The following is a 13,490-nucleotide window of genomic DNA, read 5'->3' as shown; positions in this document are numbered from 1 at the left end:
TCTACTAAAACAAAACTGAAGTGAAACCGTGCACCCATGGTCAATATCCATAGCCATCTAACGTGTTTTTATTATTAGATTGATAATGTGTTTTAACTTTTTGATAATTATTTGACATATTCATTTTATGACATACACGCATTCGTCAACTATGCCAAAATGAGGCGATTCCGGGCACCCATGGTGAAAAAATATTTCCATTTTATAACAAAAATGTTATCGAATAAATAACAAAATAATTTCAAAAGAAAAAAGTTAAAAATACTTTGATAGAAAAAATTTCCCCTTTACCAGTCATTTTGACTGGTCACGGTCCGAATAGGTATATTCAATTTGCCGGTCCTTCTAGTGTTAAAGAAATATGAGCTATCAAAGAACGAAAGAACATAAGCCGTAAATATCATGAAATTTTCGAAAAAGATACAACGGCTAACCGGCAGGACTTGAACCTGCAATCTCCGCTTCAGTACAACGGGTTGTACTCCATTTACCCGAAAACCATTGCCCAGAATGAAAAATCCCCAGAATTCCAATCGCCAGAAAGAACCATTCCCCAGAATTTTTTTCCCCAGACGAACCATTCCCCAGAAAAATTTTCGCCAGAATGTACCATTTCCCAGAAATTTTTTCACCAGAATGAACCATTTACCAGAATTTTTTTCGCCAGAAGAACCATTTCCCAGAAAATTGAGAACATTTATCCTTACTAGAAATTATTTAAAAAAAAGGGAATTGCTGCAAAAAAATGGGGTTTCATAACTTTATTCTTTTGCGGCAAAGCCGCAACCAACGAGGATGAAGAGCTGAGGCGGCACAAAGCCGCCGAAGCTCCCAAATCCGAGGAGGCCGCCGACCCGCCGTCGGAAGCGGCGGCCCTAAGACATTGGTCTAGGTCTGCCGGGGCTTCCTAGGTCTGCGTGAAAGCTAGGGGTGATCCCTTAGCCCCGTCCGCCACGCGACAGCGTCAAGGACAAAACGTCTTTCAAGTTCGAACGCGTAGCGTGAGGAGTCGGATACCAAAACGGTTTTCTAAAGGACCATGGTAAGCATTGAATCAATTAAAGTACCCAAACCATAAACAAAGCACAATATTGGTTTTAAAATAAATTTAGTTGGAAAATTTCAAAGTCGTAGTTTCATTTAAAAAATCATTTTGAAAAAATTAATTTCGAATCATATGAAATATACAAGAATTCATTAGAAAAAAAAAACAAATAAAAATACTAGGGGAAAAAATCTGGGATGTGTGCCATTCTGGTAAATGTTCCATTCTGGGGAAAAAATTATGGAAAGTGGTCCATTCTGGGAAAAAAATTTCTGGTAAATGGTGCATTCTGGGGAATTTTTTTCTGGGAAATGGTTCATTCTGGGGTTTGATTTCGGGTATTTGTCATTCTGGGAAAAATTCATTCTGGGCAATGGTTTTCGGGTAAATGGGATACAATCGTACAACGGCGCGTTAGCCAATTTCACCACGGTGAACGTGATGAAACCGGCGAACCCGAGCAATCGAGCTCTGCCGATCAACTGCTGGATCGAAAACACCATCCCAAGTAACAATTAAAGTTTTATAAAAAACTGGAAGAGCGCTGCACGACTTGGCTATAAAACAGCCTTTAGTTATATAAACCCCATTAAAACATCTAAAAAACATCTATAAGAGTAAAAAGGCCCACCTACAGGAGGTTCTGAAGTGAACTTTTAAAGTACCTTACACAACCATATGGTTCTAAAAGGGCTTTGCCGAAGGCTTTTTCCAGATAATTATTTCTTTTGGCAAAAAAACAAAAATTTCGGGATTTTTTTTTGAAGGGTTTTGAAATTGCATTTATGGAAATGAACATTTTTTTCGACCAAGTCTCAAAAATGTCCTTCTATTATTAAATACTTCAAACATCTTATTCGATTATTTCGGCTTCTTTAGGGATAAAGTTGTTGCGCTTTTTATTTTATCGATTAATTTTTCGAAAAAGTCGAATATAAACCGTGCGCCTCCGATATTTTTCGAAAAAGAATGATTTTACAAACATTTTTTCAAATAAAAAATACATCAATTTTTTTCAACATTTTAAATAAAGTTTTTTATGCCAGTTTTCGATGTTTTATTTATAAAAAAATAGCCTTACTTGTTGCAATTATGATAAATATTGCTTGTTTTTAATATAATATTCAATGAAATATTCTCTTGAATTTTCATTATTTCATATAAAAATGGCGATTCAATGAAAAACTTTTTTGGCTTGAAGAAACCAATTATAAATTCAAATACTCTGGGAAAATGCAATTATAGGAGCAACGTTTCTTCAGAACATCAGATTTGCTCCTTATAAAACCAAACGATCTTTACCCGGATCTTTATTAGTGGTCTTATTTCAGTGCAGTTAAAATTTGACACAACAGAAAATAAACAAAAATTCAAGAAGAAAAAGAATACAAGAAGACTTGCGTCCCGAGAAAAAACAAAATATATTTCGCTCGGAGGCTGGAAAGATCCTTCCCCAAGAACAACTAGGACAAGAAGTTCAATATTCTGTCTTCCACCGCTGAACCGATTCGCTGGTTTGCCTTTCTGGGAAGTGTACAGAATTTGCAGGAATGGATCTCATCGCTTTTGAAGCTCCAGGTGAATGCACTTTCAAAATGCATATTCAACCTCAGGAACATGTTTTTTTTTACTCTTCAGTGGTTCGCCTGCAACATTGTACCCAGGATACAGCCCAGGGAAGATTGCCGGAATCCGTCAAACAACCTCAGGGAATCGTTCGTAACGGTTTGACCGTGAATAATCTAAAAAAAACTGAAACGGGCCTGGAAAAAACAGCACGAACGAATTTTTGTCGCATGAGACGAAGTAAACAAATTTTTACATTCTCCGAATCTGGAAGCAGCGAGTTTTGGTGAAAAAATAATAGGCAGTGGTGTTTTTTGGTGAAATATGTTTGTTATTAATAAGAAATTAAAAATAAAATGAATTATTAAACCTGTGCGTTTATTATTTCTTCTGCTGTTGCATATTCAATTTCAACATTCAACGAAACTTGAGATTATTGAAATAGTGAAATGAAAATAGATATTTTGTCGACTTTCTGATGAGGATTTTTAACCAAAATTCGTATCTACTAGCTTGGTAAAAAATGTCTGGTGTCAATGGTGTCTAGGTCCGGTATTGGCCGCAAGTTATACGGTGAAGCGGAGGAAATTATTGACTCGAAACTTCTAATGAATAAACCGAAAGATTCACTTCGAATGTAAACACAAAGTTTCTTCCTTCATCGGGGGAAAATAATTAGTGAAATACTCCATTTGGTGGTAAACATTTGAGACGATACCACACATACACATTTTGACATTTCGATCGGATTTGAACTGCCATTCTTTGTTGGTTTTCTAGAGAGGTTTAATAATTGCTTTGTAGTGCTCTAGAAAACCAAAAAAATTAAAGGTTATAAAACAATCTTTGTTGTTGTTTTCTTCAAGATTAGTTTTCTAGAGAGGTTTAATAATTGCTTTTTAGCGCTCTTCTAAACCAAAAAAATAAATGGTTATAAAACCAACACAAATTTTGACAGAAGTTCTATGAAAAGATTCTATAGTGGTTTTTAAGCTATCTTAAAGGGCAATCATATAGAGTTCCTTATAAATTACGTTACAAAGCATATAAGCTTTATAAATCCCTTATACAACAACTATTTTTTTTTTATAAAACCATTCAGAGTTTAAAATGTTGCTTGGGCAAGTCAAGGGTAAGTTTTTATTGTACAGGTAGATATTCCATAGAAGATACTCATCAAAACTATTTTTACAGGTGGCGGATGATCAACATTTTGGCACAAAGCGGCCACCCCAGAGCCGGTGTGAAAGTTGTGAAAAAAAAGTTTTTTTTTGGAAAATAAATTAATCCCTTATTGAAAATGGGAGAAAATAATTGTATTTATTGCTTATTATATGCACAGCCAATATTAAACTTTAATTTTGAATTGAATATAAATTTCATACTAAATACTGCCGGTTGTGTTGAAAGAAATAGCTGGTTTCCAGCAATCTGGATTACTGATTTTCCAGCAATTTGAATTGCTGGAAACCAGCATTAACGTTTGCTGTTTTTTCCAGCAATTTAAATTGCTGGAAATTTTGCTGGTTTCCAGCAAAAAAAAAATTTGCTGTGTATGATGATTCAGAATCATCAAAAAGTCAAAGACACTTACCAAAAAGACAAAGCTAAATCTAATTATGCTTTCCAATGCAGTTCCTCTTCCGAGGACACACAAATTTTCACAACAGCTGGCTGACAATTCGCTTTTCTAATAAGAATCAACAACCACACGCATGAGACAATTACATATAACGGATTTAGATCATCCACTTGGAATTCACGTGAAAATCATGTGTAAATTATGTGAAAGTAAAGTAGCTTTTACCAGGGCATCCTTGATACTCTGTGGTTACTACAAAATTCACGTAGAATCGATATGATGCAACAATTTACGTGAAAATTTTCAAAATTATTTTGGGTGTACATCTTTGTACCTGAAAATAAACACATTTTTGTAGATTTTTCTCAGATTTGTGTTTTCATCTCCATAATGCTCTCGAGACCTCGTGACTCGTGACTTGACCAGACTTGTAAACCACCAAAATTTTCTCTGACAGACGTACAGCCTGCTTTTATCAGTTTCTTTGTTCGTGCCATCAAACGAATGCGACCAAACCAGTCGACTACCATCAGGCAAAAAAAGCTTAAATCTGTGAAAAAAAAAGCTTAAAAACGAGATTCAGTAACACTTAGCAAAAAAATGTTGGTCACACGATACACACACAAAACTTTCGGGGCTCCACTTAGCAAAATTTCGCTGTTACTTTCCGTTAGCAAAAATATTTTTTTACTGTTCAGTTAGCAAAAAGCTACATTTACTTCATTTTAGTAATAAAAAAGGTCATTTTACTTTATTTTAGTAAAACGAAGGTTTTTCAGCCGCTTTGTTCACAGACAGCAGCCGCCGCGCCAGTTGGGAGAAAAACAAAAAGCTGTCGCGATTAAGTGCGGTTCCGGATGTTCGTTGGTGGTGGTTCTTGTGGTGGCCAACTCCACGACGAAATTGTAGCTGAATCAACACCGAATGCTTACAGGTAAGGTCCGATCTTAATGTGTTCAGATTCTTCAATTTTTTAATTACTAATTTGTGTGTTTGTTTTTTTTTCTACCAGGTTAAAACTGCAACATGAAACCCGCAACAGTCCGGCAATGAAGAAGAACCACAACTGGAATTTCAACAAGCTGCATCCGGCAAACACCCCGGTGCTTTCTTTGATGAAGGTGGCATGCGTTCCCAGGATCGGAACTTCCATTTTACGAAAAGTGTGAAAATAAAATTTAAAAATATGAAAAATAAATAATAAGTGAATGAAATTTGTGTATTCTATTCAATAATCAAACATTCCCCTGATTCTCCAGAGAAAAAATAACAAAACATTAAATTACGGATCCGGGAAATCTTTTTCTCCGGTTTTTGCTAGAAATTTGAGTAAAAACTGCGGCGGCTAACTTTTTTCCTGTTTGCTAAAATTTTAGTTAAAAAATATTGCTAAATTGATTGCTAAGTTTGAGCAAAATTTTGCTAAATTCCGGCCTCGAAAGTTTTGTGTGCATACACACAAAATTTTCGAGGCCGGAAATTAGCAAAATTTTGCTCAAATTTGACCAGCTAGAAACTTAGCAATCAATTTAGCAATATTTTTTAACTAAAATTTTAGCAAACGAGTACAAAAGTTAGCCGCCGCAGTTTTTACTCAAATTTCTAGCAAAAACCGGAGAAAAAGATTGCCCGGATCCGTAATTTCATGTTTCTTTATTTTTTCTCTGGAGAATCAGGGGAATGTTTGAATATTGAATAAAATACACAAATTTCATTCACTTATAATTTATTTTTCACATTTTTTATATTTTTTTCACATTTTTCCTATTCTGGGAACGCACCTACTGGCGAGCGAAATGCCATGCCACCTTCGTCAAAGAAAGCACCGGGGTGTTAGCCGGATGCAGCTTGTTGAATTTCCAGTTGTGGTCCTTCTTCATTACCGGCCTGTGGCGCGCTTCATGTTGCGGTTTTATCCTGGTAGAAAAAAAAAAAAAAACAAACACAAAAATTAGAAATTGAGAAATTATAGAATCTGAACACTTTAAGATCAGACCTTACCCTGTAAGCATCCGGTGTCGATTCAGCTACCATTTCGTTGTGGAGTTTGCCACCACAAGAACCATCAGCAACGAACATCCGGAACCGCACTTAATCGCGACAGCTTTTTATTTTTCTCCCTACTGGCGCGGCGGCTGGTGTCTGTGAACAAAGCGGCTGAAAAACCTTCGTTTTACTAAAATCAAGTAAAATGACTTTTTTTATTACTAAAATCAAGTAAATTTAGCTTTTTGCTAACTCAACAGTAAAAAAATATTTTTGCTAACGGGAAGTAACAGCGAAATTTTGCTAAGTGGAGCCCCGAAAGTTTTGTGTGTACACACAAAATTTTCGGGGCTCCACTTAGCAAAAATAGTCGATTACTTTCGGTTAGCAACTGGGCTCGTTTCACTAACGCGATAGCAAAATGTGAATTTTGCTTGATTTTAGTAAAAACTAAGTTTGTTGGCCGCCTTCTTTTTTTGGCAGCAGCCGTTTTTGCCGCCACAAATAAAAAGTTAGTCCAGTTAGGAAATCGATGCCGGCAGTAACTTTGGTGACCAAGTAGACAACGAAATAGTGACCGAATCGACACCGGAAGTATACAGGTAAGAATCAATCTGAAAGCAGACAGATTTTCTGGTTGTAATGTGTTGAATTTTCTGTGTTTTTTTTCGACCAGGTTGCTGCTGCCAGTGAAGGTACATCATCAACGCCAGCGAATGTACGGGGAGGTTTCCAAGTCCTGGCAAAATGAAACCTCGGTGGTTCCTGTTGGCCGTAGATGGAACCATCGGAAATTGGCAGTTAAAACTTACAGTGACAAATACACTCAGGCAAATTCTTATTATAATTTTTATAAGATGCATCTTATGAGCCGCTTTTAAGAGTGTAAAATAATTTTTCATAAGAGTCTTATGAAATTCTTTCAATTTTCATACGATGTTCTTATGAAAAATAGAAGAAACGGCATTGTGTGAAAGTAATGAACACATTCGTTCATTTCAACAGTTTTTTCATCATCTAACAAAACGAAGCAATCGCCAGTTCATAGTTTTACTTCAAAGATAAATGATATTGTCATTTCCGGAATGGTAAGTCCGATTTGTTGTTTCTGATGTGAGCGACATATTAGTAATTTGAAATACATTTTTGTTTACTTTTCAGCTATCTGATCTAACAAGGTCGAAGATTGGGATGCGGCAAAAAAAACTTTGATGGAAGCGTCTGTTGATGCACTGCTGATGGTGACCATAAATGATTTGATTTCAAACAAATTTGGCAAACAATAAAGAGAATGTTTTCAATGAAATATCTAAAATTATTCTTATTAGAAAGTGATTTACTGTTTCCATAAGAACCTCTTATGAAAAGCAACAACCTCTCATTGCAATAGGCGTTCATCTTCAGAATTCATTCGCGTCATAAGACAATCTTATGAATTTCAATGATTTTTCTTATGGCGCCACTTCATAAGAGAATCTTATGGCATACATAATAGTATTTTTCTGAGTGTAGTGTTTTCAATTATGCTAAAATTCAGAAAAAATAAAAATGAAAGTTTAAAATTTGTGTGTTTAATTTGAAATCTGATACCTTCCTTGTGTTTCCAGAGAAAAATTAAAAATTTTGTTGGTTGAAATTCTGCTCGGTCTTTTCCGTCGGTTTTGCTAGAATTTTAGTAAAACATTCCGGCGGCTAACTTTTTCTCTCGTTTGCTAAAAATTTAGTAAAAAATAATTGCTAAATTGGTTGCTAAATTTCTAGCTGGTCAAATTTGAGCAAAATTTTGCTAAAATCCGGCCTCGAAATTTTTGTGTGTACACACAAAATTTTCGGGGCTCCACTTAGCAAAAATTCAGTGTTACTTTCCATTAGCAAAAATATTTTTTTACTTTCGAGTTAGCAAAAAGCTAAATTTACTTGATATTAGCAATAAAAAAGACCATATTACTTGATTTTAGTAAAACAAAGTTTTTTTTAGCCGCTTTGTTCACAGACAGCAGCCGCCGCGCCAGTTGGGAGAAAAATAAAAAGTTGACGCGATTAAGTGCGGTCCCGGATGTTCGTTGCTGGTGGTGCTTGTGGTGACCAACTCCACGACGAAATGGTAGCTAAATAGACACCGGATGCTTACAGGTAAGATCCGATTTTAAAGTCTACAGATTTTCCGATTTTTAATCGAAAAAATTGTTTTTTTTTTCTTCCAGATGACAAACGCCGGCAAACACGACGGGTTTTTTGCAACAGTCCGGAAATGAAAAGTTGAAATTGGAATTTTGAACCCGCTGCTACCGGAACAAACCCGGTGCGTTCGTGAATTAGGATCGGTCGCTTGGCGTTTCACTCGCCGAAAGGTGTGTTCCCAGGATTGTAAATTATTAAATAAAAGTGCAAATTAAGTTTCGAAAAAATTTGTAAAATAAAATCAAAATGAAGTTATTTGTGTATTCTAATGCTAAATCAAACATTCCCTCAATAAAAAAAAAACAATAAATTTTGAAATTTAAAATCCGGAGCTATCTTTTCCTCCGATTTTTGCTAGCAATTTTAGTAAAAAATGCGGCGGCTAACTTTTTTTCCCGTTTGCTCAAATTTTAGTTAAAAAATATTGCTAAATTGATTGCTTCTAGCTGGTCAAATTTGAGCAAAATTTTGCTAAATTCCGGCCTCGAAAGTTTTGTGTGTACACAGCAATTTTTTTTTTGCTGGAAACCAGCAAAATTTTGCTGGTTTTTGTCCCGCTGACTTTCCAGCAAAATTTCCAGCAATTTCAATCCAGCAACAACTTTCTAACACCGGCTCTGGGGTGGCCGCTTTGTGCCAAAATGTTGATCATCCGCCACCTGTAAAAATAGTTTTGATAAGTATCTTCTATGGAATATCTACCTGTACAATGAAAACTTACACTCAGAAAAATACTATTATGTATGCCATAAGATTCTCTTATGAAGTGGCGCCATAAGAAAAATCATTGAAATTCATAAGATTGTCTTATGACGCGAATGAATTCTGAAGATGAACGCCTATTGCAATGAGAGGTTGTTGCTTTTCATAAGAGGTTCTTATGGAAACAGTAAATCACTTTCTAATAAGAATAATCTAAGATATTTCATGCTGAAAACATTCTCTTTATTGTTTGCCAATTTTGTTTGAAATCAAATCATTTATGGTCATCATCAGCAGTGCATCAACAGACGCTTCCATCAAAGTTTTTTTTGCCGCATCCCAATCTTCGACTTTGTTAGATCAGATAGCTGAAAAGTAAACAAAAATGTATTTCAAATTACTAATATGTCGCTCACATCAGAAACAACAAATGGGACTTACCATTCCGGAAATGACAATATAATTTATCTTTGAAGTAAAACTAGTAACTATGAACTGGCGATTGCTTCGTTCTGTTAGATGATGAAAAAACTGTTGAAATGAACGAATGTGTTCATTACTTTCACACAATGCCGTTTCTTCTATTTTTCATAAGTACTTCGTATGAAAATTGAAAGAATTTCATAAAACTCTTATGAAAAATTATTTTACACTCTAAAAAGCGGTTCATAAGATGCATCTTATAAAAATTATAATAAGAATTTGCCTGAGTGTACCCTTGACTTGATGCCTGGTTGCTAGAATATACACACAAAATTTTCGAGGCCGGAAATTAGCAAAATTTTGCTCAAATTTGACCAGCTAGAAACTTAGCAATCATTTTAGCAAATTTTTCGAGCTGAAATTTTAGCAAACGAGAGAAAAAATTAGCCGCCGCAATTTTTGCTCACTTTTTTTAGCAAAAACCGGTAGAAAAGATCTTATTGGATTTAAAATTCAACATTTTTTAGTTTTTCGTTGGAAATTCGGGAGAAATATCTGTTTATAAAATAGAAAACCAAATGTTATTTTCACTTTTTATTTGACAAATTATTTTTCAAATTTCACTACACTTTCTGCACTTGAGAAACAAAACAGCACTTGACCGCAGTAGCTGGACCATCCGCCGAGCAGAAAACAGATGAGGCCAGATCGGCTTACTTCTTAAGTCGGTCATCCTGATGGCAGCAGCAACCTGTAGAGAAAAAAAACCAATGAATTTTTTAAATTCAAATCCGGACTTTCCATTGGCGAAATCGGTTCTTACCTGTTTGCTCCCGGTGTCAATCTTCATCCAATTGTCCATCACATGCGCGATGTCGACCTGGCTTCCATTCCGTCGTTGTCAGCCCAGTCTTTGCAGGTTCCACCAGCATCTAATTTGTTCAAAAGCACTGATTCGCGTCGAACTATTTTTTTCTCGAAGCCGGCGGCTGCTGTCTAAACGAAGCGGCTAGGTAGGCTGATTTTTTACTAGAACCAAGCAAAATAATTATTTTGCTATCGCGTTAGTAAAACAACTCTTTTTGCTAATCGAAAGTAACACAGTATTTTTGCTAAGTGGAGCCTCGAAAGTTTTGTGTGTAGAGGAAAATAAAATAATTATATTAATTTAACCTAATTTCGTAAAATAGAATCTCACCTTACTTCAGCGTACGAAACAAAAACAAACTCCATTGCTGATTTTCCAGCAAACTAGATCAATTGCTGGAAAATCCAGCAATTTGAAAACCGATTGCTGATTTTTCAGCAAAAACGAGCACATAACCGAATGCTGAAAAATCCAGCAATTCGAAAACCGATTGCTGGTTTCCAGCAAAAATTTGGATTGCTGAACGTTTCCAGCAATTTTTTTTGCTGGAAATCGAGGCAAAAATTTACACACGGAAAATAAAAAAAAGGTAAAATTTACCTTTTTGCGAGGTGAATTTTTTCCACCCCTCTTTCGAGGTAAATTTTACCTTTTTTTCATTCACCTAGCAAAAAGGTAAATTTTACCTTTTTGCAATTTACCTAGCAAAAAGGTAAGTTTTACCTTTTTCGCATTCACCTAGAAAAATAGTAAATAATACCGTTTTCCCATTTACTGATTTAAAAGGTAAATGCTGGTTGGTTTGATTGTTTTCTTCATTAAGAATTAAAAAAAATACAAAATTCTTTCAAAAATGATATTTATTGGAGATAAATAGGGACTGGTAATTCGGCTTCGCGTTCTTCTGAGCCGCTATGGCTGCTGAATCCACCTGCGTTGCGTACATTCATGGTCTCCTCCGTTCGACTAATCCGGTCAGGTTCGGCTTTTCCGGCTGGAGGATGACGTGGAATACACCTCAAAGCTCTATGGGCCGATCTGAAACAAAATCAATAGTATTATGACGAGAACCAGCACAACTAAATGATATTTAAGAACACTTACCATTCTATTCCGATTTTCTCATATTAGGCACAAAGCAAAACTTGTTCCTAGAATGACAAAACAGCTTAACCTCAATGAACGGGTTAGTCGGCGAATAGTTACATTTTTTTAGAAGAATTGTACCGTTTTGTTTGGCTCAATCCAGGTCAATTACACCTCGCTACGAGGTAAGTTTTACCTTATTTGGATTTACCTTTTTTTCTAGGTGAATTATACTTTTTTATCGAGCTCAATTCAGGGTCGCTACGAGGTAAGATTTACCTTTTTTGGATTCACCTTTTTTCTCGGTGAATTGTACCTTTTTTTAAACCTCGATTCAGGTAAATTTTACCTCACTGTGAGGTGAGTTTCACCTCGAAGAGGTAGAAGTTACCTTTTTGGCTTTCACGAGCGTTCACCTTTGCTAACTCGGTAAATTTTACCTTTTTATTATTTTCCGTGCAGTGTAGACAAATCATACATCATTGCCAGGCCCCGGCAACGTTATACAATCCGTGTGGAGCACATCTCTCACATTTAAGCTTTTTTACTCAGATTTAAGCTTCAGATTTGACCTTTCATCTCTCATGCTTCAAGGCAAAAGAAGCTTAAATCTGATGAAAAAAAGCTTAAAAACGAGATTCACTAGCACTTATTTAAGGGGGGTAGGGTCTAACGGGTAAAAAAAACACAATTTTCACGAACTTTTTTAGAGCTATCGTTCAAACAAATGTATTAAATTTTTTTGCATTTATACAAAGCATTATTAAAAGAACATTTAGTATTTAACAAAGAGAAAAGAAACACAAACTAACATGCAACCAGACAAATGTTGCAAACGCAAACAATGTTGATATCTTATCCTTATTTTAGACATTTACGAACAATAATTTTTTACAAAATTTATTTATGTTTTCATCCAAACTGGCAGCAAAAGTCTTACGATTTCTTAAGGAGGTTGAATTGTATAACAAAATTTAAAAGAAATTAGGTTGGTTAAGAATTTCTCGGACACGAATGCCAAAAAGTTGGTAAATTGTCCCAAATTAAATAAATCAATCAATCAATCCAAAGGGGCTGTTCACTAATTACGTAAGCTCGATTTTTCAAATCTTATACCCTCCCTCCCCCCCTGGTAAGACAAAGTAAGATTTTTCAAAACCCCCCCTCCCCCCTAGTAAGATCTTACGTTTTGATAGGTTTTTTTTTCAAATTGATTGAAATTGAAATTGATAGGTTTTTTTTTCAAAAAGAGCTTTAAAATATTAAAAATGTGACATCCATGCTTAAAAGCAAATCCCTTTTAAAGTAAACTTAATAACTGTTTTTCTGGGATTTTCATCCCTAAACTTAATGATTGCATTTGAAAAGCACAATTTATACAAAACCACAGATGAAATGACATAAACGATTTTAGAAACATTATTTAAGACATACCATTTTCGGGGTAGCATAAATCTTCAATAAATTTTCACAGTCTACAATATAAAATCTAAATTCCGATTAAAAAAGAGAGAAAGATCAGGTTAGCACAAAATACCATAAAAAACTGCTATGTTTTTGACCTCAAAATCATATAAATCCAAAAAGAAATCATTCTATAATACTAAAAATGGTGCAAAATTATTGACGACAGTTACTTCGTTAATTAACCAAAAAGCTTAGACTCATTTCAGCGGTAAGCAAAAAAGTTTTAGGATTTTTTTTCTGGTAAGTCGTTTGTAAAATTTAGAGTTGTTAGTTTCTATCACTGAAATTACTGTATAGAAATTCATTATCTAAAGCGCCTCATAATGATTTTCTAAGATTTTTTCTTGATGAAGTCATTTTCAAAATATCATGGATTCGTGTCACATTGCGCCACTTTTCTTTTTGTTTCTATAAATTTCTCAATTAAAAACATTGTTATGATGAAAAGCGAAGATCTTTTAATAATGGCATGTTGGTTTGAATTGATTCACTTTTATTTTGAAGAACCACCAATTTTTTTATTATTTCAAAAACATTAAAGATAAATAACATAATATCATAACCATACCATAAATAGAAGAAAA

General features: G+C 34.8%; 2 long non-coding RNA genes across 2 annotated transcripts; one reads left to right on the top strand and one right to left on the bottom strand.

The window, feature by feature from the left end:
* Positions 1-8,001: 8,001 nt before the first annotated feature.
* On the top strand, positions 8,002-8,615 carry LOC129748560 (uncharacterized). The gene is made up of 2 exons (XR_008737769.1): positions 8,002-8,312; positions 8,384-8,615. It is a non-coding gene; the product is annotated as an uncharacterized LOC129748560 (long non-coding RNA).
* Positions 8,616-10,104: 1,489 nt separating this feature from the next.
* LOC129748561 (uncharacterized) lies at positions 10,105-10,850 on the bottom strand. Its single transcript, XR_008737770.1, has 3 exons — positions 10,684-10,850; positions 10,309-10,514; positions 10,105-10,236 (listed from the first exon to the last, which is right to left on the bottom strand). It is a non-coding gene; the product is annotated as an uncharacterized LOC129748561 (long non-coding RNA).
* Positions 10,851-13,490: the final 2,640 nt, after the last annotated feature.

This window comes from Uranotaenia lowii, chromosome 2 (assembly GCF_029784155.1).
Source record: "Uranotaenia lowii strain MFRU-FL chromosome 2, ASM2978415v1, whole genome shotgun sequence".
Taxonomy (NCBI): domain Eukaryota; kingdom Metazoa; phylum Arthropoda; class Insecta; order Diptera; family Culicidae; genus Uranotaenia; species Uranotaenia lowii.
This window is presented reverse-complemented; position numbering and strand designations above follow the sequence as displayed.